Source organism: Hylobates moloch, unplaced genomic scaffold, assembly GCF_009828535.3.
Source record: "Hylobates moloch isolate HMO894 unplaced genomic scaffold, HMol_V3 SCAFFOLD_15, whole genome shotgun sequence".
NCBI classification, from domain to species: domain Eukaryota; kingdom Metazoa; phylum Chordata; class Mammalia; order Primates; family Hylobatidae; genus Hylobates; species Hylobates moloch.
The window spans coordinates 44,506,705-44,526,602 of NW_026652290.1; the positions used below are offsets into that span (position 1 = coordinate 44,506,705).

The following is a 19,898-nucleotide window of genomic DNA, read 5'->3' on the forward strand; positions in this document are numbered from 1 at the left end:
ACCTGAGCGTCACAATGGTGGAGGCCAAGCCTCTTCTGAAGCCTTCCTTTGGGTGAGGGGCTGGCTTGCTACTCTGTCCTTTCCAGGCAGCGGCACCCCTGGGTTCTGCAGCCAGGGATTCTGGGGCTTTTTCTTGAGGTGAATCAACCCACTGTTCCCATACATGACCCCTCTCACTCTCACGCACCACGCCTCATTCGTCATTTGATTACCGCATCAATTTCACAATACCACAGACAAAGACAACAGGAACATTGTACATGGCGGTCTGCTGTCAGAGCTGCCTGGTTAGGACTGCAGTCAGCGTGCACCAGGAGCAGTGCGGTTCTCTCTCCTACAACAGGCAAGGACTTTAACAAGTCTCATTTCTTACTCCATTGTCACTTGAAACCACTTAAAGCCCTCACACAATTAACTGAAAGTTTGCCCGTCTGTTGTCCAGGAAGGCCTTCCAGCAGTGCCACATAAATTTCTAAATAAGTGTATAAAAGGACCGAGGAAAGCATCCAGTATTTCAACCCCCTCATCAAAGGAGACATGCTGCTCCAAGAGGGCCGGGAACTGAAGAGATAAGGACACGGGCTTCCCTGTGACCTGTGAGTTCAGCTTATCTCTGAGTGTGGGTCCACAATAAGGGGGGTATCATCACTCACCCAGGGTTGTTACTCAAAGGTTCATTCCAGGAGACGCAGCTGGAAGATGTGGAGCATGAACCCAGTCTGGCTCCTCTATGGTGGAGGCGGGAGTGCAGGAGGCTCTAAACCCCAAAGCAGGCTGGGTGTGCCTTATTCATTGCCAAAGATGGTGATTTCTCTTCCCTTTTCTTCTTCCACCCAAACACAAAGCTGTCAGGCCTGGCCTGGTGCCTGCTCCTGCTTCCCTTGCCCAGAGCTGGCCACCTGGAAGCTGGGCCCTGACTTGCCCCAGCCGCTAAAACAGCCTCTAACCCAAGCTCTGCTTCTCTCCTTCTTCCCTTTCGGGAGAGGTGTGGCTGCAGCTGCTCATGGCTTCTCAGGACAGAATGCAAAGTGGGTGGCCCACATCCCAGCCACAGCAATGTCCTTTGCCTTGCCATACAGTGTTTTGCATTCACCCCATGCCCTCACCACCCACCCCCTCAACCCAGGGGATGCAGTGACGATGCCATCGTGGTGAGGACAGTCATGGGAACTCCTGCTAGCCTGGCTAAAACACTATATAGAGCAGCCAGGATGCTGTGCAGGGGGGTGAGCTTAGGCAGAAAGGCGTATTTGTCTCGGGAGTCTGGGCTGAGCTAAACACCTCAGCAGGAACATGGCTGAGCTGGCCCATTGACTCCAAGGCTGGCAGCAAATGTGGCCTTTCCCCTCTGATTACCCATGTCCATCACCCTCCCACTTTGCAAATGAGCCAGTCCACATGGTGGGAGCTGAGGCAGCCCCCAACTCCATGCAGGCAGCCCCCAACTCCAGCCACCAGAGGCTGCCTGCATGGGTGCTCTCCCAGTTCTCTCCAGCTTGAGCCAAGCCCCCCAGGCTAGGGGTGGGGGTCACGTTGTAGCATGGGGGCTTCAACACTACCCATGAGCTTGGATGGGAGAGAGCTCCCACAAAGGAGTGGGGCACCACCGCCCCTTCAATCCATCACAACTTTCAGTAACCAAATGGAGATTTCCCTACAGCAGGTGTTTCTTAAACTTCAAACGGAATGGTCAAATAACTCTCATGTTAACTAGATGGCTTTACATTGTATCAGACACACAACATAAACACATAATTAGTCATAAACTCTTTTGTTTAGAACATTTAAACTATTAGAAAAAAAGTGATCAATAAATTAACACAAGCAAACCCCAAGACAAATGAACTTAATATTACCTTAATGTGAGGGATGGGATGGGCTATTTTACAGAAAGGATCAGTCACGCATAACCTTGACACTACAGAGGCATAACCTGAAGCCTCTGCATCCTCTACCGTCACCCAGCCTGAGGCCAGAAATGGCCAGAATGGCCCCATTCAGGGTCCACCCAGCTATTTGGTCAAAACAGCAGTGGCCAGTGCAAAAAAGTGAGTTGCCAAGCAGGGCAGAGGAGAGGGATGTGGCTACACCTCCCTGTACTGTGAACGAGGATCAAAGCACCCCAGACTGCAGACTCTCCAAAATATCATTTTCCTCCTCTGAATGAAATCAAGATCGTTTCAGGAAACAAACGCAGCTTTAGGGCTTGCTGTGTGAAAATGCAGCCCTGAAAATGCTGAGTTCCTTTCCTTGACTCCCCGTCCCCGCCACAGGGCAGGGCCCGCATTGTGGGCCACTCCAGAAGGCAAAGTCCAAATGTGCCCAGGACCCCTTCCTCTTGTGAGAAGCAGCACCATTCCTCCCCTTGGTCTGTTCACAGCATTGTGTTCTCCCAGGACTTCAACAGTGTGTGCTGCCAATGCACGCAAGGGATGTAGTTTCTCACAATGTTTCCAATCCACAGAAGAGGGTCAAGAGAGGAGGAGACCAAGAACTTCTCAGGCCAAGGTGCCTTCTGCCCGCTCACCTGCCTCATCTGGTCTCCATGGGAGGAAACACCTTGTCTAGAGGTCTCTGTAGGTAAAAAACCTCAAGGGGGAAGAAATGTAAGTGTGAGCAACAACAACACAGCTTGCAAATGCTGCCCACATGTTTTGACTCGCCTGGTCCTCATACCACACCACTGGGGTAGGAGAGACGGCTATTCTAGTTTGATGCCTGGGAACCAGGCTCACAATGGTAGAGGGGCTCCCTCAAGGTCAGGAGCAGCAGCAGAAGTAGGACCTAAAAGCAGGCCTTACTAGTCCAGTGCTCTTTCCGATATGCAGAACAGAGTACAGAGCACATTAATTCGACTACTACCAAATGCTAATAAAAGGCATCATCTTTTTCAGCTGTAGAGTTCCTCATTATGTCCCGTCCTGTTCCCACTCATGTCTTCATAAGCATCTCCTGTGGTTACTCAGTCTCTGACTCCATCTCCAGCTTTTCCCATCAAGCAACACCAAATTCTAGTCAGGAAATGGGGCTTCCTAGAGAAGCAAAAGGCAGAACTTTAGGATGACAGCAGATTCTTTTTTGTATCATTCATGTTTGATTTTCTTAAATTAAGCTGAAATTAAACCCCTTGAAGAAATATTGTTAATGTTTCTGTCAAAAATAGTTAAAAAATAAAGTTTAAAAAACAAAAATTTGTGAACAGGATAAACAGACAAAACCTAGCCAACAATATCAACTAACAGTAAAGTAAAAAATGAAGAATATTCTGTATTTCTAATGGTGGAGACAGGGGTTCTATAAATATTGTACAGAAATAATATATTTCAACGGGAAAGTGGAAGGGGAAATGCACCCTCCTGCTGAATCAGCAAGACACAACTCAAGCCCAGGCGTCTGTGGTGACGGCTGGCTCTGTGAGCAGGGCTCCTCTGCTCTGCTTGTATGACTACTGTGTTTTATTTGTAACTTCCTTCTATTTACTATTACCAACAGGTTTTACTCATTCCTGATTTGGTAAGGGAAGAGTGCGCGAGGTGTTTTGAGAAACAGTCACCGCTGTCTCCAATTCTCTCTGGTGACATACACCCCACAGTTCAAGAATAAAGCATGTGTCCTCTCTCTCCTACAAAAGCTCCCATGTCCTCTCTTTCAGGTTCAACAAGGAAGCATTGCAGGGAAAGTGAACCAGCTCATCACTCTGGCTGGACACATAAAAAGTCAGGCCCCACACGGGAAACGCAGGCTTCCACCAAGGTCAGCCCACTCATGAGAAACAACAGTCCCAAAGGCTCGCCCAGTACTTTTCCCCAAACCTAAAGGCAAAGTGCACCCTTGGAAGAAGAGGTAGGCATCCATGCCACCTCCTAGAGGGGTTGGGCAGATCCCAGCAGGAGGCTGCCTGAACCTTTTCTAAATGAGAAGCTTCATGTTCTAGTTTATGCCAGGTCAGTGAGCAACCATTAAGCCAACTTTTGGTTTTGTTTACTAGAAAGCAAGTTATTAGCATAGTACTTTAATATCCAGGCAACTTTCAAGAGTCCATGCTAACAGAGCTTTGGGAAAACAAAGAAAAGACAGAGAGCCTAGAGTGAATCTGGTAAGATGGTCTGAGGCTTGCTCAATCACATGATGCAGAATGTCAAGGCCAGCCAAAGCTGTGGACCCCCTTGCCCTTGCCAGTCCTGCACCTTCAGCGGGATGGCACATAGGCCTGAAGAGGCACTGAAGATTAACACCAGACACATCATTTCCTTCTACAGCGCCACGTTAAGAGAACTGATAATAAGCTGAAAGTTAATAATAACGTACTTCAGACAAGTGGAGTCAGGAAGGCTCTGTTTATTTTTGTAAGCACTAGGAAAGCCTGCTTTCTAATTCACAAGTGTCAAAATTGGCTTCACGAGAAAATAAAAAATTGTCTGAGTAGCAACAAAATTCCATAAAGGGCTATAAATGTGAAGCAACCACCACAGATCAATGAAATGCCAGGAAGACAATGCTATTTTAGAAACCAGGCAGTAAGCCTGGAGACTGGGGACGACCTGCCCAAGGCCTCCAAGTGGCAGCACCAACGTTACAATGCTGTTTCTAGCTTCCTCATCAACAAATTGAAATCGGGGAGAGACATCTTGGTCCTCTAGGTCCCATGGAAATACAAAGTGGTCACACATTCAGCAACTTTACTACATGTAGATCTCGGGCAAAGTGGTGTATAACCTGTTTATTTTAGCTGTGAAAATGGAATCCTGTTTGAAACATTCAGTGTTGGGGCGAAACACTTAGCAGAGACACAAAAGGACTTCAGTCTTCCATATTCTGATTAAAACAAATCAAAAGGGCAGCAAGCAGTCCTGATGTTTATATAGGACCTTCCTGGAGAGTGGGTTCTATGGCTTCAGCTACTCGGCTGCGTTGCTGGTTGTTCAGTGTTCAATGTTTGGTGAGGGAGGACCCCCACTGGCAGTCCTCCACGGGCCTCTTCCACAGTGACCTGACCACTGCTCTTTATTGCAAAGCTGACAGTGGCCGGAATAATGAAACCTCAAAAAGAAATGCAGTTTTTAAAAGAGTGCAATAAGCTGTGCCTCTGAGGCCCATGCCCTTCCTTGGGTAGTGCTCTGTAGCTACCCACCAGAGCTGTGGTTGAGTAAGTTCAACCATGTAGGGACAGGCGCCAACTGACAAGCAGCACCTTCATGCTCAACAGCAACATCTGCCTTCTTCTCATGTGGCACCTCTTCTCAACCACCAGCAAAGATCAGGCTAATAAGGAAGGGACCAGGGCAGAAGACAGACAGCAGCCCTGCCTGCAGGAGAAGGAGTCTCTGTCATCCTGTCAAGCAAGCCTGGCTTGATGGCCTGAAATGCCTTCTGATAAGAGCGTCCAAAGGAGTCTGTAATCTGGAACTGTCCATCTGTTCAACAAGTACTGAGCTAGGCACTTACAGTGAACACACAAGTGAAATCAGAAGCGATCTCTGCCTGCAAGAATCCAACAGTTTAATGATGGAGTAAGACATTCAGATAACACAACTCCAAGACAAAATGAGATGCATGCCCCATGCTGCAAGGGAGGCAAGGAAGAAGCTTGAAATCTGGCAAAAGATGATCCAGATGAGGTGGGAGTTGATCTGACTTCAAAAAGAACAGGCACAGGCACATCCAGCGACAAGCACTCATTCAGGGAACAGGAAAGTCTTGTGTATTAAGAACAGAGAGAGGCTGGGCGCGGTGGCTCAAGCTTGTAATCCCAGCACTTTGGGAGGCCGAGGTGGGCGAATCACGAGGTCAGGAGATTGAGACCACGGTGAAACCATGTCTCTACTAAAAATACAAAAAAACTAGCCGGGCGTGGTGGCGGGCGCCTGTAGTCCCAGCTACTCAGAGAGGCTGAGGCAGGAGAATGGCGTGAACCCGGGAGGCGGAGCTTGCAGTGAGCCAAGATTGCGCCACTGCACTCCAGCCTGGGCGACAGAGAGAGACTCCGTCTCAAAAAAAAAAAAAAAAAAAAGAATAGAGAGAATGGGGCTGGAGAGCCAGGACGAGGTCAATTCTGGAGATCCTCTAACACCAGACCACAGAGCTGGGTTTTAGTTTGCAGGCAGTGAAGAACTCCCTAGGATCTCAATTGTTCAAACCAATCTGAAAAGTCCTGGTACTCTCTTGGACTCTCGTACTGGGCTTTTGAAGACAAATCTCTTTCTCACTTGGGGCAAACCAGGGAGGAACCTGCCCACAAGAATTGCAATGAGCATCCCTTCTCACCAGCAAAGACAGACCCCTGCTCAGACCTGGCAAAGCTGGGTCAAGATGGCACCCACCACCACATGAACAGGCAACATTCACAACCAACACATAAAGGGCAACTCGTTTGTCCCAGGAGGTCTCCAGGGGTTCTAAAGGTCAGTTTGTCACCAGCACAACTAAACCTAGTCATTCCAAACTCACTATCTCTCAAGGAAGCACTGATTCCGCAAATATAAAATAAAATCCAACAATATCAAAAACAACAAAAGAAACTAAAACCACTTGGGTAATTCAAGAGGGCAAGCAATTTCAGGTCTATTAATAAAACCCTTAGAGCAGGGCCATCTTTTGCCTTTGAGCTAGGTCTCCTAGGTGACCTCACCCATAAACAATGCAGTAGTGAGACTGCTCACAAAAGTCACAAGAACTATTTTCCGTTTGTTCCAGAAAGATTCCTAATCTGGTTGTGGTGCTGTTTCCGTGGAAAATGCTAACAAGTAGGAATATCAATGTGAAAATAAGACAATGTTGAGGTACTTTCACCATTATCTCTTTCTCCAAACTTCACATCTGAGTTATGAGAGGGAGAATACATTGAGAACAAAGGCCCTCACAAAGTGTCTCCCTGTCAAATATCATATGTAAAATTACCACCACCACGAAGAGCAGTGACAGTGAAAGCTAATTAAAATCTCTATGTGTGCTTTTACATTTTTTAAAATACTCTTGGTAGCTGGGAAATAAAGAGATTAGGGAAAATGTGCCTTTGGAACTCATTTTTTAGAAGTATTCCCATCTCCCACTGGAAGAAACCTATAGAAAAACTAAAAACTGTAAACCAACATGTAGCAGGTACAGCTTCCAAGCCACCTCAAGCCCCCACTTACCATCCAACTTCAGGCCCTACCTCTGTACATGCAAACCAGGACATTGACAGTGGAGCCACTGTGGGCAGGCCTCTGGCAGAAGGAATGCTCTCTCTCATCTGGAGAACTCAGCCAGCCCAGGAGAACACAGGTATCGCCTAATGCCTTCAGGACTATCATCTGGCCCCATAACCGGGGTTCCGTGAGGACTAGGCTCTTGGATGGCCAGATGCACACCCACTAGGAAGGTGTGAACAAATTCACATCATTCCAGAACAGTGTACCCGGGAGCAGGTGGGCACTGATGTACGAAGATAACTGAGGTCATAGATACCCACAGGATCAGTCAGAGAAACCTGCACAGGCCAAGACTAACACTAATGCTGCTGAACGCTTCACAGCATTGCTCAGCTCAGCAGTGCATGGGCCCGACATGTTCTTCAACCACTAGTGAGAGGCAGATAAATGTGATGGAAACGCAACTGATGTAGAGTTGGAGCCCCTGGGCCCTCGACCTGGTCCAGGTTTTAATTTAACTATCAAATTCCAGGGAAATCACAAACTAGGCACTTCAGTGTCCCCCTGCCAGATGTGGTCCCTTTCCCCAGCCCTCACCTCCCTCCCCCAGTCTATGATTCTGTGCTGGTGGAGAGCCCCAAACGGTATCAATGGTGTTTATTCTGTTTTGTCATTTGCTCCTAAAAACAAGGCCTGCCCCACCATAGGGAAATCATTACTCCCTGCCTCAGTGAGGACAACAAGGTTCAGATAATAGGGGGCTGGGGGGGTTCTTGCCCTCAACATTCTATGTACAATCAGCAAGGCTGGAAAGAGGGCAGGGCTTTGACTTCCACTGTCACCTCCCGAAGGTAGCATGGATACTACAGTATTTCCTGAACTACTGGCACTCAGGAAATCATTGCTTCTACCATGACCTTATACTGTGGTCCACAGGTTTTTCTTTAAATACATTTTTTTTTTTTTTTTTTTTGAGACAAAGTCTTGCTCTGTTGCCCAGGCTGGAGTGCAGTGGCACAATCCCAACTCACTGCAATCTCCACCTCCCGGGTTCAAGCAATTCTCCTGCCTCAGCGATTCTCCTGCCTCAGCCTCCTGAGCAGCTGGGACTGTACAGGCACATGCTACCACACCCGGCTAATTTTTGTATTTTTAGTAGAGGCGAGGTTTCATCATGTCAGCCAGGCTGGTCTCAAACTCCTGACCTCAAGTGATCCGCCTGCCCCGGCCTCCCAAAAATATCCCAGTGCTGAGATTATAGGCCTGACCCACCGCACCTGGCCTAAACACATTTTTTAACTTAAATTTACTACATGGAATATTTTAAACTAGCTAAGTATTTAAGTATATATAAAACCAATTTAACTCTTCAAATATAAGGCTTGCAGCCATTTCACCAGTGGCAGTAACAAAGATTTTCTGCTTGGCCAAACTAGAGTCAGGTTCCTGAACCTTCCAGGCCCATCTGTGCACTGCCTTATAAAATCCAGTTTTAGCAAAGAACCCTGCTGAGCCAGTTTAGCACAAACCTCCCCTCCTCAATATCTGATTAGGTTCCTCTACCACCATTCCCTAGGTGATGTCTGATTGTCCTGGCCAGTTTAGCAAGAATCTTGTTAGGTGGGTTTAGCCAGAATCCACTTTACTCTCGATGTTTCCTCTTAGTAAGTTCCTATCCACTGACCCCCTACCCTGTTCCTAGACTACAAATTTCCACTTGCCTGTGCTGTATTGGGAGTTGAGCCCAATCTCCCCCTACCACTGCAAGCCCCTGTTGCTGTGGTCCCCATACCTATTGTGATGGTCCTGGATAAAGTCTTCCTTTATTCATATGCTTTCACTAGTATCACTGAATGACTTTTTTCTGGAACAGCAGACAATGCTCTTTGGGAGACAGTGGACCTGGAGCAGGGTGCATGGAGGACAGCATGCCATCTCCATCCACAGCTGGATTTTGATTTCCTCCCTATTTTCCCCCTCAAACAGTGGTGGCGGATCATCAAACAGACACCAACCAGCTGCTGGCTGTTGGAACATCTGGCTCTCAGTTCACATTCAGTGTCATAAAGTGGGGATAATATTCCCACCTTAGAGGTTCGCTGTAATCTCAAGTAAGAAAGCATGTGTGAGGACTTTGTAGACCACAAGTTACAAAGTTAAACGACACTAGGCCTTGCTAAGGGTCAAATGAGATACACAGGCAAAACTGCCTTAAAAAGGTAGGAGTTAGGATTAAATGACACATTTTCTCTGGAGAACAACACGGCCCAAGGTTGTGACCACTGGGAAGGTCTCCCCCGGAATAAGATATGGGTCTGCCATTGACATCTTATATGGCTCCGCCAGACCCACAGACACAAGTACACTCTGCTGGACCCTGGGCTCAGGTTCACTCAAGCTGCAGGCTGGGCAGTTAGCCAGACAATTGCACCCTCCCCCACCATCACTGAAGGCCATCAATCTAGCCAAGAAACTTACTACTTCTCCATAAAGGAGAATACTGTCCTTTTGTCCTTGAACGTTACGATGGCCCAATTAAAAGACTTTATGTGTGAAGATAAGGGACATATAGGAACTCTCTGTACTTTCCATTCAATTTGTCTGTGAACTAAAACTGCTCTCAAAAATTTTAAGTTTATTAATTTTTAAAAAGGGACTTTCTGACACTAATTCCAAGGGGATTTTTTAGCTGCCCTGCCCTATGTGGTTTAGAATAAAGGGAGAAAATAAGTAAGCCTCCAAACATATCAGTAGTTAAGCCTTTTAAGGCATAAATTTTGGAGTTCTGCATTCATCAGATTACTTGGAGCAACATTCAGAGAAGCCTTGAAATCTCAAATAAAGTTAAATAAATATAGCATTCTGTAGATCTTAAACAAGGCTAGATGAGAGGATTAAACCATGTAGTGAGGAAAGGTTTCTACAGGGAAGCTGCAAAATAGTTCTAAAAATACTGTTTGATGATCCACCACCACTGTTTGAGGGGGGAAAATAGGGAGGAAATCAAAATCCGAAGCAAACCTGGCATTTCTGGGATAACTGCTGACATGTGATTCTGTTCCCCTGTATCACTGTGCTCACAATCCGACTCCACAGCAGGCTAACAGATGGCTTCTGTCACCAGGCTGGTCAGCAAACAGATATGAAGAAGGGTAGAAAGAAGACAATCTCCAAAACAGTCTTTTTTATTTGTAATCATCATTCATGCTTGTGCTTTTATAATTTTGAGTGGGACTGCCTTCCTAGTTCCTCAGTGGGGCAGAACTTGGCAAAAACAGCATTGAGATTCCACATTAGACAAGTGGATTAGTCTGCTCAGGTTGCCATAACAAAATCCCACAGACTAGGGGGCTTAAACAATAGATATTTATTTTCTTACAGTCCTGGAGGCTGGGAAGTCCAAGGTCAAGATGCCAGCTGATTCAGTTCCTGGTGAGGCCACTCTCTTTGGCTTACAGACAGTCACCTTCTACCTGTGTCCTCACATGGCCTTTTCTCTGTGCACCTCTTTCATGAGGTCTCTTCTTATAAGGACACCAGTTCTATGAGATTAGGGTTCCACTTTTATGACCTAATTTAACCTTAATTATCTCTTTACAGACACCATCTCCAAATACAGTCACATTGGGGCTTAGTACTTCAACATATGAATCCGAAGGAGGGACACAGTTCAGTCCTTAACACAGTGCTTTATGGATTGTATCTGCATCATCCATCTTATCACCACCCAAATCCAGCACCTGAATTGGTGAGTGTTCCAGTGAGAGGCCAAGAGCCAGAAGAGCCTGCTTCTGCTTGCAGAGGTGCACAGTTGTAATAGTTCGTTTTCATGCTGCTGATAAAGACATACCCGAGACTGGGTAATTTACAATCAAAAAGAGATTTAATGGACTCAGTTCCATGTGGCTGGGGAGGCCTCACAATCATAGCAGAAGGCAAAAGGCACATCTTACATCACAGAAAGCAAGAGAGAATGAGGGCCAAGTGAAACGAGTTTCCCTTCATCAAACCATCAGATCTCGTGAGACTTACTATCATGAGAACAGTATGAGAGAATCCACCCCCCCATGATTCAATTATCTCCCACCAGATCCCCCCCACAACACATGGGAATTATGGGAGTACAATTCAACATGAGATCTGGGTGGGAACACAGAGCCAAACCATATCATTCCATCCCTGGCCCCTGCCAAATCTCATGTCCTCACATTTCAAAACCAATCATGCCTTCCCAACAGTCCCCCAAAGTCTTAACTCATTTCAGCATTAACTCAAAAGCCCACAGTCCAAAGTCTTATCTGAGACAAGGCAAGTCCCTTCTGCCTATGAGCCTGTAAAATCAAAAGCAAGTTAGTTACTTTCTAGATACAATGGGGGTGCAGGTATTGGGTAAATACAGCCATTCCAAATGGGAGAAATTGGCCAAAATAACAGGGCTACCAGCCCCAGGCAAGTCTGAAATCCAACAGGGCAGTCAAACCTTAAGGCTCCAAAATGATCTCCTTTGACTCCATGTCTCATATCCAGGTCATGCTGATGCAAGAGGTGGGCTTCTATAGCCTTGGGCAGTTGCACCCAAGCTTCTGCACAGCAAAGCAGACAATCAACAGAGTGAAAAGACAAAATCAGATAGAAGAAAATACTTGCAAACTATCCATTAGACAAGGGGTTAACTTCAGAAACATACGAGGAACTCAAACAACTCAACTGCAGAAAACAATCCAATTTAAAAATGGGCAAAAGATCTGAATAGACATTTCCCAAAAGAAGACGTGCAAGTGGCCAGCAGGGTATAGTCCCCCTCCTGGCTCCTTTCATGGGCTGGCGTTGAGTGTCTGTGGCTCTTCCAGGTGTGTACAGTGAAAGCCGTCAGTGGAGCCACCATTCTGGGCTCTGGAGGACAGTGGCCCTCTTCTCACAGCTCCACTAGGCAGTGCCCCCATAGAGACTCTGTGTGGGGGCTCCCACCCCACATTTCCCTTCCGCACTGCCCTAGCAGAAATTCTCCATGAGGGCCCCACCTGTGCGGCAAACTTCTGCCTGGACACCCAAGAGTTTCCATACAGCCTCTGAAATCTAGGCAGGGGTTCCCAAACCCCAATTCTTGACTTCAGTGCACTGGCAGGCTCAAAACCGTGTGGAAGCTGCCAAGGTTGAGGCTTGCACCCTCTGAAACCACAGCCTGAGCTCTACCTTGGCCCCTTTCAGCCACGGCTAGAGCGGCTGGGACACAGGGCACCAAGTCCATATCAACAGTGAAGCAGAGAAACCTAACTCCCTCTCTCTCCTCCCCATATCTGACCTGCTAAGAATAGGGTGGAAAAGAGCTTCCATCAAGCACTTCCCAGTGATAATTTCACTGAGTGCTCAGGGCCACATGTGAAACCCAGTGTCAGAGAGGGAAAAGCAACGAGCCCAAGGTCATAAAGCAGATAGCAGTAGAACCAGGACACTCCAACCCCAGACTATAAACTCCATGCCCCAAGCTTCTTCCTCACTTTACAGCTGTTTCCTTAATTTGCATGTCCCTGATGATTAGTGATGTTGAGCATTTCTTCCTATACCTGTTGGCCATTTGCATGTCTTCTTTTGGGAAATGTCTATTCAGGTCTTTTGCCCATTTTTAAATTGGATCGTTTTCTGCAATTGAGTTGTTTGAGTTTCTTGTATGTTTTTGATGTTAACCTCTTGTCTAATGTATAGTTTGCAAATATTTTCTTCAATCCTGCAGTTTGTCTTTTCACTCTGTTGTTTCCTTTGCTGTGCAGAAGCTTTTTAGCTTAATGTAATCCATTTTTCTATTTTTGCTTTTGTTGCCTGTGCTTTTGAGATCTTATTCAAAAAGGCTTGCCCATACCAATGTCCTGAAGCACTTCACCTATGTTTTCTTCAGCAGTTTCATAGTGTCAGTTCTCATATTTAAATATTTAATTAATTTTGAGTTAATTTTTGTATATGGTAAGAAATAAGGGTCTAATTTCATTCTTCTGTACATAGATATCCCATTTTCTCAACAGCATTTATTGGAGACTATAAGCCAAAAATGTAATTCTAAGCCCCTCAAGCAACTGAACTGGACCCCTCCTCTTGGTCAAGAACATTTCAAAGTAAACGTGAAAATCTAGTTAAGGCTATGATGGGAAAAGGAGGTTGGACATGTCTCATTTATACCCTCCTCCCTTTGAAATTTAGGCACAATTGACCAGCATTAACATTAAAACAGAGGTCTTAAGACTAATAAAACAGAGATCTTAAGACTGACTCTCTGCAGTAATAAGACACCAGATTCCAGCCTGACTCCAGTATAGCATCACATGACAGATAGCAGGCCCTGAAAGAAATCAAAATATTTTACTCCAAAATATATTTATTTGACATATTATGAAGTAGCCCTGCAAAGCTGTCTCTTGTGGGGAAAAATCTACATTCTGTAGAGAATCCCCTTCCCTTTCCAGGTCTTTTTCCTGACCCAGTAGAGAATTAACTAAGAGTCTGGCACCATTTTAGGTTCTATAAGAGCTCTAAAGCCTACTACCGGGAAGCTTCATCTGCATGATAAAACCCTGGTCTCCACAACCCCTTATCTTAACCCAAACAATCCCTTTCTATGATTCCAGGTCTTCAGGTAATAACTTAACACTTTCAACCAACTGTCAATCAGAAAATCTTTGAATCTACCTATAAGCTGAAGTCCCATCAATTCGAGTTGTCCCGGACCAAACCAATATACATCTTACATGTATTGATTGATATCTTATGTCTCCCTAAAACATATAAAACTAAGCTGCAGCCTGATCACCTTGGGCACAAGTTCTCAGGATCTCCTGGGGCTGGTCACTCATATTTGGCTCAGAATAAGTCTCTTCAAATATTTTACAGAGTTTGACTCTTCACTGACAACACTGTCTTTTCCCCATTGCCTGTTCTTGGCACCTTTGTCAAAAATAAGTTGGCTACAAATGTATAAATTTATTTCTGGGCACCAGTAAGGTACTGGTATAAAAATAGACAGGTAAACCAGTGGAACAAATATAATAGCAGTTTTAAAGTCTTCGTTAAGCCCAACATCTGTGTCCTCTCCTAGGCAGCTTCTGTTGCCTGCTTTTTTTCTGTCATACCCATTTTTCCGTCATTGTCTATTTCTTTGCATATCTTATAGTTTTGTGTTGAAAATGACAGCTAAGATATTGTAGCAACTCTGGATACCACAAGCCCCTCTATCCCAGGGCTTGTTTTTGTTTGCTTATTTTTCAATGACTTGGCTGGACTCCTGTGGTGAAGTATATCCCCCTCTCCACCCAACCTCTGATTTTGCTCCTCAGGGGGGCACAGCCTTGAGTGTACACACATTGTCTCTGGGATGACAATCATTTTATCAAGGCTGTCTGTATCTTTCCTAATCTCTTTGTTAAGCTATATGCCTCTGGTGTTTTCATACCCAGCTGTTAGACCCCACTAATTGCTGCCTGATTGCTCTATTGTTTTTGACAACTGCCTAGGGCATAAATTATTCTACGTTTTATCTAATTAAATGGAGATCTTTCACAGGGATAGTTTTTGATGTCAGGGTTTGAGGTTTGTTCTGACCCCAGATGACTCTTTACTGTCTCTTTCCTGGTCTCTGGCCCAAGCTTTTGCCTGTTGCTTATCGGCCTCTTATTAATTACCACCAAAATCTCCATTTTTTTTTTTAGAACACCCTTAGGCTTGAACTTTCCCTACACTTGTATAAACAAAGTCAGTATCTTTCAGAGAGCTTCAGAGCTTTCTGTTATTATATCCTACCTCTCCTACTTGGGGAAATGTTGGAGTCACTGTTCTAGAGCTGGGCACACAAACTGTGTCCCACTTCTCTCGGAGTGACACTTCCACTTTATGAACAGGGTGCTGGATGGGGGCAGTAGCCTGTGCTCTTCTTGGCTTGATTCTCCAAGGATGGAACCTCTGCCCTACAAACTAGCTGGACTGACAAATGGCAACTGGGGACCCAGTATTCTCAGCCTCAGGTAGAACCTCTGCCCTATGAGTACGGGCTAGCCACATTCTCCTGGAATTTAGCCTCTGCAACATGCAGCCTTGCTGTAGGTAGGGGGATGCTGATAGCCTACCCTCCTAGGGAGATGCCATAGCCCTTGATGGGAACTTGGGGAAAGGGAACCCAGTCTTCTTGGTCATTCTTGATAGCTTCTCTCATGCTGAGCTGGGCAGTGGATGGGAAATGAGAAGGAAGGAGCAGGTCCTGGCTCAAGTGCCACAGACATCTGCTATTCTTACTGAGATCTAGCAGATTTTCTTGAATAAATGTTTCTTCGTTTGCTGTATGCCCTTAGGACATACGGCAAGTTTCCAAGTTTGGTTGTTTCCTTAAAATAATTTTTATCAGTTATTGTTTCACTGACCAACAAGTCCACACAGCCCCTAACACCACCATTCCAGAAGTGAATCCCAATAAAATTTAATCTTAATTTCTTTATTCTTAATCAACAAAATGTTATACTCAAAGTTCCTTCCTGCTTAATATCCCATGTTAGGGAAGCTGGCATTAACCTGGAGAATATGAATTCTACACTCTATGTAGAGTTCTGCCTCCCCAGATAGAATTAAACCATGCTTTTAAAAAGACATTATTTTGGGGCTGAGGCTGTAATTCCAGCACTTTGGGAAGCCAAGGCAGGCAGATTGCTTGAGCTCATAAGTTTAAGATCAGCCTGGGCAACATAGCGAAACCCTGTCTCTACAAAAAAAATACAAAAATTAGCCAGGCATGGAGGTGCACACCTGTAGTCCCAGCTACTTGGGAGGCTGAAGTGAATAGATCTCTGGAGCCTGGGAGGTTGAGGCTGCAGCAAGCTAAGACGGTACCACTGCACTTCAGCATGGACGACAGAGTGAAACTCTGTCTCAGAAAAAAAAAATAGAAATAGAAAAATAACAGTCACCCAGACATATATCCTGATTAGTAAATAAGCTCTCCCTGGACACGTCTCCCTGGACACGTAGGGGGCTCAGTTCCCACTCACAACCAACATCCAAAAAACACAGGGCTCAGGGAACCCAGCATAGGTGCAAACGGAGTCACCAACATGTTCTTGGAAGTTCCCAAGTGTTGTCCAATCTTCAAGGACAGAAGACTGTTCTCAGAATCCAAATTAAGGAGGAAATGTGACGCCACCAGCCAACCACGTCCACCTGATGGGCAGCTGGTGGAGGGTCTTTCAGGCTGAAGCTCCAGGATAAAACCATTGCCCATAATATCAGGGGAGAAAACAGAGACACTGGCTCCAATGCTGGCTCTGTCATGTAGGAGGTGCTGCAGAACCGAACTGGACTCCAGGACCCCTCCAGCCCCAGGCTTCTTGTCTATTAAATGGGAATTCTCAATAGCCTGCAAGATCCAAAGTCAGTACTTGGCAAACCATAGCTGCTATTACTCCTGACCATAGCTGCTATTACTCTGGACAGGAGTCCTGGCTAGGCTCTGTTTTCCCAGTGAGTCCCTCAGATATCAAACTGATACCAGACAGTCCAAGAGTTATACTTCCTGTACAGGCCCCATGGGCACCCTTTCCAGAGCTGGCTCCTGCTTTCACCTCCCCCAGGGACCTGAGTGCGCTCACCTTCATGATCACACCAATCCAGTCATCCTTAAAGGGCTCCCAGGTCTCTAGAGCCCTGCCCTCTCACCACTTTGAGATCTCCTCCTAGCCAGCTGAAGGCAGGATCGATTCTATGAGTGAGACAGGAATGAGTAAAGGCCTAATGCATTGGCCCTCCCAGGGGCAGCACATCAATAGAGCCAACCCCTTCAGACAAGAGAGATGTTATAGTAGGAAAATCTCTAGCAGCAGCTCCTGGCCAGTGAGATACAACTTGGGTAGAAATTTTATAAAAAGCAAACCACACTAGGAGAAAATTTTTCTATCATGTACTACAGACAGTCCCCAGCTTACAAGAGTTCAATGATTTTTCGACTTTAGGATGGTGTGAAATCCACTCAGTATGCTTCTCAACTTACAATGGTGTTACATCCCAATAAACCTATCATAAGACCAAAACATCAGAAGTAAAAAAATGCAGTTGTCGGTGGCTCACACCAGTAATCCCAGCACTTTGGGAGGTTGAAGTGGGTGGATCACTTGAGGTCAGTGTTTTGAGATCAGCCTGGCCAATATGGTGAAACCCCATCACTACTGAAAATACAAAAATTAGCCAGGCATGGTGGTTCATGCCTATAATCCTAGCTATTCAAGAGGCTGAGGCATGAGAATCACTTGAACCCAGGGGGCAGAGGCTGCAGTGAGCTGAGATCGCACCACTGTACTCTAGCTCGGGTGACAGAGCAAGATTCTGTCTCAAAAAAAAAAACAAAAAACAAAAAACAAAAAAACAAAAAACGCACTTGTGACATATGATATTTTGAACTTACGAGTTTGTGGGGATGCAGCCCCATCATTAAGTCGAGGAGCATCTGCATATTCTTCCCTGATTTTAAAGACTATTCTGAACTAGAGAATCATAACAGTTAAAATGCTGTACAGATCCAACCCTGCCCATGACTGTGTGCCCCTAAGGGTCATTTCCCTGCGGATCCATTGTCTGCTCATCTCTGATATGGGGACGAAAATGAACACGACTCAAGGAGGTGACTGTGTACAAAGTGCCTTCTCTTGGGATGCACAGGACTGCAGATCTTATTAAATGCACCTGGCTTGCTGCACTTTTTCAGTTTTCGCACTATTCATTGTGATGGGCTCACCTTCCTCACTTGCCACCAGGTTATCAGCTTTCAATGTTCCTGTCAAGGGAAACGTGCCGCTTCTTTCTGGCTGGAGGCCTGGAAACCACATCATCCAGATGAGAGCATGAGTGAATGCTTTAAAAAGAACAGCCAGTGGTGAAGGCCTGGGGGTGTAAATGGGGACTCAGGGCACTCAGCTGACCTTCTGCTCCCCAGGCCCTATGTGGCGCTGCGTCCAGGATGGCTGCTCATGAGGCCCTCGGGTCAGGGAGCAGCATGCTTTCAGGGAAGTGGTTGCTCAAAATAGAAACTTTAATCCAAACAGAAAAATCTGCCATCTGACTATGTTACTACCCATGATGTGAAAATCCTAAGGAAGTACACAAAGCTCCTCCTCCACCCCCTTTTTGGAAATACAATTTGTTTTTAATTAACTGGGTCTCTGCTGCAAGTAGACATAGGCAGAACTTGTTGTTCCTACTATTGTCTGTCTGACCCAGTTTGGGTTTTGAATTTTTTACTCTGTCAACATTAAAAAAAGTAACCTCATTTTATTTTTTTTCCCTACTGTAATTTTTTTAAATTAAAATGCTATCATTAAAATGCTTATTTTCTTTGGAAAGGGTTTTTGTTTTGTTTTCAAAGCAGAAAGAGTCCAGATGTTGTAAAATAATAATTTTGGAAAACAAACAAAAACCCCTCATCACTTGTTATGATAGCCAAAGGACTGATGGTTTAAACTCAAGCTGTTGTTTGGCCGGAGGCAGGCAGACGATATCCATCCCCACCAGCTGCAGGTGACTGTTGGAGATTCTGGCCTCATCTACTCGGAGGCCCTGGCGTCACAGGTGGGTGGCAGTTCTAGGGCAAGATGTGGAGTCCTAGTTTCAAACAGAACAAGAGAGGAGGGAAAGTATCTCCACGAGACAGTAAAGGGGTCAGGACTGAACCAGGTCGCAAATACCTCTGGAGTATGTCACATATGAACCAGTGAAGCGTCAAACTCCCTCACCTGAAACCCTGGGCTCCATCTCCATATATAACCATGATACCACAGGTGCAGGGACTTGAGATACCTCTGTGAGGCCCAATGGAGGAGACCACTGAGGGATGGACACAGCTCCTCCCACAGGGCACCTTCATCTTCACACAAGATGCCTTTCTCCAGGGCCAAGAGCTGTTTCTGAAACCACCTTCTCCTCCTCTGCTTGTAGAGATTCCCATGTGATATGCAGCATGGTCAGAAAAAAGGAAACCAGATGAAACACCCAGCCCTTCAAGTGATGCCCAATTTTCCGGGATGCTCGCTGTTGCTGTGTCCAGCCTGCTCTGCCCCCGGTCTTCTCCATCTCAGCAACGGCACTGCCATTCTCCAAGTAAGTGGCCATGCCAAACACATGGAGTCTTCCTGCTTCCTGTCAGTCCCTCCCTCCCTCATGCCCAAGCCATCTACAAGACTTAGAGGCACACCCAGACCTGGAGCACCTCTCACCATGGTCAAAGCCCCAACCTCAGTGCCAGCCACCGCACCTTAAGAGGTTACAAGGAGTTCTGCATTAGCTCCATCACCCTATGCCTTTCTAAACTGTCCTCCTCACTCCACAAGCACTTGGATCCTACAGGGATGTCAATCCCATATGGAAGGAGAAGAAAAGGCAGATAGAATCTTGCAGCTGCATGGGGTGGGGGGGGGGGGGGGTATATAAACCCTATGTGTAATTCCATGTGATTCAAGGACAAAAACTCAGATCAAATAGTTAAAGGTGCCCTACTTCGTCTCCCTCCCAGAAACAAATTACCTCTCCATAGTTACAGACTAGAGAAAACATTTCTGTTCACCCTCTCCAGAAGAAGAGGAAGCAGAGTTTGCTATGCCAAAGAGGAAGCATTAAGGCCAAATTTCCCCTCAGAATGGGACTGTCATAGTAGATGGGCACCTCAGGGGTCCATCACAGAGGCTCAGAATCTCCAAGATAGAAGACCCTATACTGCTTGGTACCAATGGTATCAACAGACGGTGTGTAAATGAC

General features: G+C 45.9%; 1 protein-coding gene and 1 long non-coding RNA gene across 17 annotated transcripts in view; one reads left to right on the forward strand and one right to left on the reverse strand.

The window, feature by feature from the left end:
* Positions 1-19,898, reverse strand: part of INPP4A (inositol polyphosphate-4-phosphatase type I A) — a 150,135-nt gene that overhangs the window by 85,825 nt on the left and 44,412 nt on the right. Inside the window, exon 1 of one of the 16 annotated variants that reach the window (XM_032178278.2) lies at positions 654-1,076. The exons of the other annotated variants lie outside the window; for them this stretch is intronic. The gene's annotated coding sequence lies outside the window, so the exon portion shown is untranslated. Of the gene's footprint in view, positions 1-653; positions 1,077-19,898 lie in introns of those variants that run through there. 16 annotated transcript variants of the gene reach the window in all.
* LOC131381320 (uncharacterized) lies at positions 466-19,394 on the forward strand. The gene is made up of 3 exons (XR_009209987.1): positions 466-596; positions 10,731-10,878; positions 19,083-19,394. It is a non-coding gene; the product is annotated as an uncharacterized LOC131381320 (long non-coding RNA).